Raw genomic sequence first — 9,617 nt, forward strand, 5'->3', positions numbered from 1 at the left:
AATACATAAATATATGTCAAACAATGATACTTAAAGACTATGACACTTAACTGATCAAATTAATAAATTAAATCTTACACAATACTTAATAAATGGCTATATGTATTCACCATACATAAGACTTATGAATCATACAAATATGTACACATACTTGAAAACAGGGTAAATTGGCCTCCTATCCTCGATCTATCACTCTCTTTGGTGGATGATGCTCTCCCTCTTTGAATGAAAGGTGAAAACTATCCCTACACCCATCTGATGCTCACAAAATAATAGTTAGTCTATAAGCTCATAAAAATTCATAATCTTTTGTTGGTGTAAATAATTATTCATCATGGATATTATTACACTTTACTTAAGTTTACTTGGGTACATGCTTTTGATAGTAGTTTGGGTATGAGACACTTGGGTTTTTGTGCCACATTGGGATAGTGTGTGTAGGAGAATTTCCACCTTTTATGGTGTTGATCTTATCTTGTTGTTACATTCCACCTCATGTGGAATATTATATTGCTTCTCCTACCTACCCACACCTATTTCCTACCTACCCTTGTTTCTTATTGAGCCACATGTCATGTTTGTGTGCTCACATATCCATAAGCCTTGCCTATATAAGCATGTTCATCTACATTATTTGTACGGGAAATCAATCAACATCTTGTAATGATCCAATTGATCATATTTTGCATTTTGATAGAATACAGTTTATTCCTATCATCTATTTTGTTCTCTCTTATTTGTGCTTTCCATTGGCTCTAGATCTTGGCAAAATATCACATGGTATCAGAGCTAGTCCATGTCTCACATGGTATCAAAGCCACTAGAGTGTCATTGGTTTGCTAATTGAGAGAAATTTGATGTTATTTGGGGTTTGCATTTTGGAGCTTTCAATTGCAAGTTATTATTGAATCTTGATGGGTCAATCTGAGGTCGCAATTGGATTGAGGAGGTCCAAGAAAGTCAATTTTTCCTTTTGTTTCATTCAAATCGGACTTCGGAGGCCAAATCTAGAGGCATTTGAAGTTTGAAGCTGCGACGGAAATTTTTCAGAAATTATAATTTTCTAGACAATTTTCAAATAGTGATGTCTCACTCATCCGGACTCCTTTTTTCGAGAATTTTTTTTCGTTTCGGGGTAGAATTTCATGATCTGTACAGTAGTGCAAGATTTTTCTGATTTTCGGATATATATTTTTCTAAAATCGTGAAATCCCAATTCTTACAACTTTGGAGGTTTCGTTCGGGCTCATATGGGCTCCTTTTCAGGTGTCGTTTTTTTTTAAAGTGCATAATTTTTTGTCTACTTTCATAATCTGCCATTAGTTTGCAGTGATTTTGAGTGGATATTGTACTTTCAGTATTTGGTCTTTTTTGGCCTATTTGGTACTTGTATTTTGCTTGGATCTTAGTTTAGATCACTAGCAATATTTGTTGAAGTCTCTTATATCTCATTTTGAGAAGTTGTAATCATTGAAATTAGAAGTTCACTTTTCCATTATTTGCAAGTGCGAACATCATCTTTTTATGGGGGGTCAGTTGTTCATTTATATCTCTTGGTGAAATTTCATTCAGAGGCATCTTCATCTGCAGTATTCTATAGGGCTTCTTTATTGGTGGCATCATTTTCATGTTTCCACATTTGAATATTTTATCATGATGTATGCTCTTTCTTGAGAAATGTTGTACTCGCACTATCATAAAGTGTCATACCTCTTTGTATCTTGTTTTTATTGACTATTTGATGTAATCCTCTTGTACACGTAGATTAGGAATATCTTGTGAGACTTGGAGCATGGCTCCAGTTGAGACTTAGATTGTACACATTTGTGCATGGCTCCCATGAGATTTGGATTGTACCAGTATTTCTGCCATTTATGAGTATCCAGATGATGCTCAAAGCAGGTTGTCTCCATGCCTAATCTTCTTTTTTGTTGCAGCGAGTGATTCGTCATCATCGACACGGTACCTGGTTTTGTCACACTTTGACATTATTGGTGCAGAATTGGCTCTCTTTCTTCCTTATGGGGAGGTATTTTGGTCAACATCATTGGACCATCTTTGCAGGAGATTCGACATTGGGGGGGCTTCATGATCTTTCTTCTCTCTTATGGAGGGAATATATTTTGTTCTTCTCATCCATCATTGAGAGCATCGTGTGCTTTCATCATCTCTCTTTTGGGGGAGGGTTTTTTCCCATTGGGTTTTTCTCTCTTTCTCCATTTATGGGAGATTGCATTTGCATTTGTACATGGGTACCTAACATGGCCTTGTAGTCGGGACCCATCTTGCATTGCTTAGTTGCATTGTAGACTTTAGTGCATTCCCCTAAGTTGCACTTAAGGGGGGTGTTGGTGTAAATAATTATTCATCATGGATATTATTACACTTTACTTAAGTTTACTTAGGTACATGCATTTAATAGTAGTTTGGGTATGAGACACTTGGGTGTTTGTGCCACATTGGGATAGTGTGTGTAGGAGAATTTCCACCTTTTATGGTGTTGATCTTATCCTGTTGTTACATTCCAACTCATGTGGAATATTAGATTGTTTCTCCTACCTACCGACACCTATTTCCTACCTACCCCTGTTTCTTATTGAGCCACATGTCATGTTTGTGTGCTCACATATCCATAAGCCTTGCCTATATAAGCAGGCTCATCTACATTGTTTGTACGGGCAATCAATCAAAATCTTGTAATGATCCAGTTGATCATATTTTGCATTTTGATAGAAATACAGTTTATTCCTATCATCTATTTTGTTCTCTCTTATTTGTGCTTTCCATTGCCTCTAGATCTTGGCAAAATCTCACATCTTTAAATAATAATAATTTGCACAATATCATGTAATTAATATAGCAACTACTGCATCAATTTCAATGAATGTTTAAACATTTTTATATGAATCATACATGTAGTTAAGTTGATGCAATTGATTTTAGGAGGTGCATAAAGTATATAGTCATGAAAAAATACATAGAGATATCATTGATTATTTTCGTAACAAAAAAAACACATCTATATCATGTATCTAATTACTGACTTCAAATACTTAAGTTTTTATCTAATTTTGTAGATCTAAAATGGGTAGTGATGGGTCATATGTTAACATCTAATATGACATGCACCTAGATTTATCTTACTACTAGGAATCTAATAAACTACCATAACCATTCTGGACATATATCTTTTTTAGTGCTCTATGTACTTACATGGGTGTCTTTTTTAATTAAGGGTTGTATCATCATTTTACTTTTCTAATATTGTTGTTATAGCTAAGCACCTTCACACTTATCTCCAACATGTTTTCTTATCATTTGATATAAGTTATTTTCCAATCACATTCTATATTCATGACATTGATTTTATTTAATTTATTGATGTGCTCCAATTTTATCTTACCTTTATATTTATGTAATACTTCCCTCTCTTACAATTCCTTGCAATTGATGGATGAAACCAATTAAAAAAGGGTCTAACATATTGTTCATATTTTTTTTATCAAGATTGTAGAGATTCAACACCATGTCCATATAGATCAATGATTAGATGACATGACAATAACCAATATGCCATGTCATCCTATGACAACCACATTAGGTAGAGAATTGTATCATTATCACTTTCCATGTAGGCACAATCCCCCCCCCCCCCCCCCCTAAATCAATCATAGTTGGTGAATCCAACTTGCAATTATTGTTGCCTTTACTTGTGAAACAAAAAATACTAATAATACATTTTTTTTAAGTTCTCATAGAGCACACATAATGAATGATGAACACACCTATGTAATCTAGTAGGGTCCATTACTTTACATGGACCCTAGTATCCTTTTTATGGTTGAATATTTACTTTACATTAATTGCTTGAGAGTACTAATAAACTTCAAGAAATATAATCATATTAGTCCATTTTGAAGGAATGATTGAATACACATATTGACAAATAATATACTCTTGTGCAAGGTTGGGCTCATTCCCTAATCCTTCACACATCCCACCTACATATATTTCAACATATATGTCAATGTATTTTTTTATATTTAAAAATATTTTTATAATCTAATATTTATCATGCCTATTATTACCCTCATGTTTAAACATTCATTCCAAATATCAATTTATATTAATATTTCTTTATTTTAGGTCAATTCGACAACATGTTGAATTTCTCTTGTACAACATATAATTGAAACCAAATTAAGAAATGTAGATTTCAAAGCTTTTCTAGCTTTACTTATTTCACCAACAATTATGAGACAACTTGGTATTTAAATGCAGACCAATGTGCATTCATACACATCGATCATCCTTTGAAAATATTAGACATTATAAGAGGCGCCATATTCGGAATATTTCATTTTAGAGAACTAAAAGGAATACCATTCTGGGTTTAATTAATCGAAGACATTTGCATGACTATAAATTGTCATCTTTGATCATTTCCATGACCATAAAAATTATTACAATCAAGTTGATTGGCCTTTGAGATCTTGACCCTTGTGATCCAAGAATTTCCTTAAGGTATTTTAAGCATTGTCAATCCTTCACAATTAGTGAAGAACAAATTGAATATAGTAAATACGATAGTAAAAGTACATAGTGTGTTTGATTAGAACTTTGTGTTAGGGGTTAAAGATGCACAATGCCAGATTTGAAAAAAAAAGGTATACAATAAACAATTTCAAAACTAGTAATATAAAGGAGATTTTTAGCAAAATTTAGATCTTTATATTCATAGAAAGGAGATTTACACATAAAACATAAACAAAATCAATCATAACACATGCATATGAGGAAAATACTTTTGGGAGAAAAGCCCTACATTCTAAAGTAGTCCAATGTGTTATTCAATATTTTAAACATGAATACAATACAAATGTAGAGAAAGCCTTTATAGGAGTATCACTAACTAGAGATATTGAGTAATTTAGATATCATAATAGTACCTACAAAACTCACCATCATTACCTCAATCTCAAACACCTAATAAATTGATCTAGGTGGATCTTCCCATAATCGAACCAAATTGATGATCTTAAAAAATTGATGGTGTTAAAACTTGATGGAAATGCCTTCATGTTATAGATCTCATCAAGAGCTTTCCAACGCATTTTGAACGAGCTTAATTATACATCGTATGCAAAAGTTTATGGCCTTATAAAGTTGAGGGAAAGACACAGGTGCATTAACACGTGACTCAACCACAAAATGATGTGTCATCATGAAAATAACATGTGGCATGGTTAAAGGTTGAAAAATGGCACAATACAATTTGATGTTGGCATTCTACACTCTAATGAGAATGGTTGATGTTGTCATTGATGGCAACCAACCAGCAACAAGATTCTACACATTCATCGGCAACACCGACATCATCTACCGGCACCGATAGGCACTTTCAGCGGCATCCAGATTACACCGGCAATGAAGTATACCAACACTCAGGCCGACATGAGACAAAGTTTTATTTATGTGAATTGTATTGTAATGTAATTAATCTTTGTAAGCTGACATGGTGTATTGTAAAGACTCATATGTATGAGATCTTATAGGCCATTTTGTATAATAATTGAATGATATATGTGATGTAGGGTAAAACTATGTTTCAATTTAACTTAAGGTTTGATCTTGTTTTGGAGGTTTAGTTTACTCCTATCGAATGTCAATCCGGGGTCGTAGACTGATGAAAGATATTGGGGCAATTTGCCGAAGGGATGAAGATAACAAGTTAAGGGGGAATGAAATGCAGATTACAGGAAAAAGGAAAAATCTAAATTAAGAACCACAATCTAATCTTGCAAATCAAATCCTATACTAATAACCATGAATTACTTGCAAACCAAATCCTATAAATGAAAACACACTCCCAATCTTGCATATACAATCACATTTCTGTTCTAAGAAAACACATCTTAAACATCATTACTCTACACATATTTAAATCACACTTAGCTCTTCAATTCTTAATTGGCACACTTAAATTCCTTGGAACATATTGCTGGATAATAACAAAGGAATGAGGACTTCAGCTATAAGGATTGCAGAATAAATGGCGACAGGAAGTGGTTTGTGATAGGAGGTCAATGGTGCTTATGAGGAGTTGCGACAAGAACTTGGTGGCTTTGTAGGGCAGAGTGAGAGAATGCAACAGGAGGTTTGTTGACCTATAACAGAAAATATGGGTTTATAATAGAGTGTAAACCTGTAACAGGGAATGAGGAATGATGGAAGATTATGAATAGGGATGTTAGTGGGTTGGAACAGAATGGAGAAGAAAAGGATTTGAAGTCCGAATAAGAGATGAAAACACTTCAAAGACAAAATCTTATTCCGATTGAAAGAAAACCATTTAACTCTCAAAGCTAATTACATTCACATCAATTGCAAATCATTCATGAACATATATTCAGGAAATAAATCATACAACAAATTCAAACTAATTGAAACAATCTCACCAAGTTTCCCAAGAGGGGGCCCTTCCTCCGGTTCACGTGGTGAGGGAAGAATGAACACGCGACTGCTACAGGAGATTCAATTCACTAAATTGATGCACTCATAAAAATAGAGGAAGAATGAATTTTAACAGAGCTTTTTAATATATTCACACCCATCTTGCAATTACATACTTGTTTATATAGTTTCAAAAGCATCTAACTAATTAATGACTAAGTTATTATGACTAATGGCCTTTATACTAAACTTAGATAAGTTCGTATTTCGGTTTGGTCGCGGGCCACGAGTGTTTAACCACAAAACTAACATGGAAATAATAGCATAAAGTTTTGGTCATAAGCCATGATTTGAAAACAACATTTGTTAATCTATTAACAGCAACTGCTCACACCCAAGACCCTTTTCGCATGACCGCTCAACTGGTATCTTGCCTATCATTCTCCCTGTTCCTGTAGCACAACCAATCAACTTATTGTTATTTTCTGTACTTATCATTGTTTCTTCAGGAAATATCTCCTACCCTACAACTTTATCAAATGTACTATATTTCTCCAATGATTAATGACATCAAAGGAATTAGGAAAGGCTGTTTCTTCAGGAAATATCTCCTACCCTACAACTTTATCAAATGTACTATATTTCTCCAATGATTAATGACATCAAAGGAATTAGGAAAGGCTTAAAGCATGACAAAAATGCATAAGGAATATACAAAGTGAAGCATATTTGCACGCCCATCATTTCCCCCCAGCTTAAAGACTTTGCATGTCCTCATGCAAATGAGGTGAACAACTGGAACCAATAGGCTTGATACTTAAAATCTCTGTATTTTCAACTCCTGCTTTGTCAGTGGTTCCTTTTCCCTGAGAAACAAATGCTTGTAATTACAACTGTAAATGTTGATTGGATTGTTGGAGTTGAGTGACAACTTGCCATAACTGTGCATTGGAAATAGGCAGTATACTCTATTCTGCTTCAGGAACTTCATAGATTTTACCAGCTTCTGTAGCAACCAGATTGAAATCATTTTGAATTGTTAGAACAGTAGGGTTTATATGACCAATAGGATCTTCACTATTAAAAACTGCAAGAGTTGATTCATTAAGAGGATGCTCTGTTTCCGTTGTCTCTTTCTCTATTTGTGCATCTTGACAAGGAATCATACCGGTGTTTGTGATCGGATTTTCTTCTATTACACTCACATCTTGTTGGGTGTCTGTCATAGGAGAAATATTGCATGTTTTTTTTATTGTTTGTTGAATAGATACATCTTCCTTTAAATTCTCAAGCTCAAGATCCTCTTGTTGATTTTCTAGAGCACCCTTGTCTTTATTAGTCTGGGTATTAGTATCGCCTTGCTCAATTTCCCCAGACTGAGTAGTGTTATCATTGTGTTCAAATTCTTCCCTCATCACCTGTTCTTGAGATTTTTCTTAATGCTCAGGTGCCTCTTCATCTCCTGACGCTAAATCCTCTTGTTCACCAGGGGCAGGGACCTCTTTTTGTTGTTGTTGTTTCTTGTTCTTACGTTGTTGACTTCTCAATTCTCTTAAAAGTCGCTGATTATTTTTCTTAGGTTGATGGGTAGCCAACATTTCCACATCACGGACGAACCCAACTGCCTCATCTAGTTCTTGCAACCTATCGGGGGTACGCTGCTTCTGACGAGTAATCATAGCGTGTGGACTTGGGTTTTTTCTTTGATTTCCCTTTTTCTTCTTAGGAGTTTGGGGCTTTAGGATTTTGGGTTTTTTAGGGCTCGGAGAAGACAAGGATTTTGAACACCGTTTCTTAGAAGAACTGGCTTCGAAGGTTTTATCAATGGTAGAAGGCTCAGGGTTATCTATATTGATTTGGCCGACAAAGGCATCCCACTCTAGGACAGGTTGGGCAGAACGAAGGCTATGGATGACATTTAACTTAATTAACCCATGATGGGCAAGAGAATCAGCATGACCCCGACCATATTGGTTATAGGAACGCTTCAATGAACAAAATAGGTAATATGGAAGATTAACAAGAACACCATGGCGTAAGTGTAACATAAGGCAAAAATGGTGGGCAAATACATACTTGTAGCGTCCTTCACTGGTGATATAATTGATCAAAAATTTAGCAACAACACTCCATGGCTCTGGTAAATACTTTCGCACTGCCCCTTAACCTTGGACGTTCTCAAATAACTCCCCATGCTGAAGGAATTGCTTCTTATGAAGCTTCAAATCCATGACCCTGGATGATGAATTGGGGAAGAAATGGTCACCAATTTGGGGTAAACCAGTAACGGTTGCAATGGTCTGCAAATTGACAGGAAACTGTAACCCACGCACCATAGCACTATCTCCCTAAAATTCCATAGAAAACTCTGCGGCTATGGCAGCATCAAACCCGCACAGGCGCTCAAAGAACTTTGTCCAACCAGAATGAGCGAAGATTTTCAATACTTCCTCTTCAACATTCAATTTATCCATGGATTCCGGTTTGAAATGAAGGTGTTTACCCCCCATGGTGGCAAGCGATAGAGTTCAGGCAAGAATTTTTTTTCTTTGAAAATGGGATACAGTAGAAAAGGAAAGCGACGACAAAGAAAACGACAGGAAATGCAATGCATTTTGAAAAGAAAGGGAAAGGGCAATCAATGAAAAAAGTACGGCCACAAACGGTAATAATGGCAAGGTAATAGGCAAAAATATCATATCAGAGGCAAGTAATGATGTGGCGAGAACTACTAAAAATAGGACACGAAGGAGAATGACATGGCACAAACTCCCCCAACTGAAAGGATGAGCCATCCCGGTCATGCCAAATGATCATTTGAAAGAAATACAAGGCAATGGCTACGCAGCGGACAAAATGGCCCGCCCATGTCATGCCTTCCCTTTTCCATGCCCCCATGACATAGGCAATGGCTACGCAGTGGACAAAATGGCCCGCTCATGCCATGCCTTCCCTTTTCCATGCCCCCATGACATACGACCCCCGTCCCCTCAAATGGTCCAATCAAACCGTACATCACCGTACTGGGCTATGCGCAAGGTATAAATCTTGATGAGCATCAAACTTGTGTAAAAATTTAAAGTGAATTAAATTTTTTAAAGTTATAGTTTGAATTAAATTTTTACACAAGTAAAAATTTCACATAAGTAAAAATTTAATTCAAA

At 35.4% G+C, this 9,617-nt stretch overlaps 1 long non-coding RNA gene across 1 annotated transcript; it reads right to left on the reverse strand.

The window, feature by feature from the left end:
- Positions 1–6,576: 6,576 nt before the first annotated feature.
- LOC131857193 (uncharacterized) lies at positions 6,577–9,203 on the reverse strand. Its single transcript, XR_009358593.1, has 2 exons — positions 7,169–9,203; positions 6,577–6,905 (listed from the first exon to the last, which is right to left on the reverse strand). It is a non-coding gene; the product is annotated as an uncharacterized LOC131857193 (long non-coding RNA).
- Between the last annotated feature and the right edge of the window lie 414 nt (positions 9,204–9,617).

Source organism: Cryptomeria japonica, chromosome 7 (genome assembly GCF_030272615.1).
Source record: "Cryptomeria japonica chromosome 7, Sugi_1.0, whole genome shotgun sequence".
NCBI classification, from domain to species: Eukaryota; Viridiplantae; Streptophyta; class Pinopsida; order Cupressales; family Cupressaceae; genus Cryptomeria; species Cryptomeria japonica.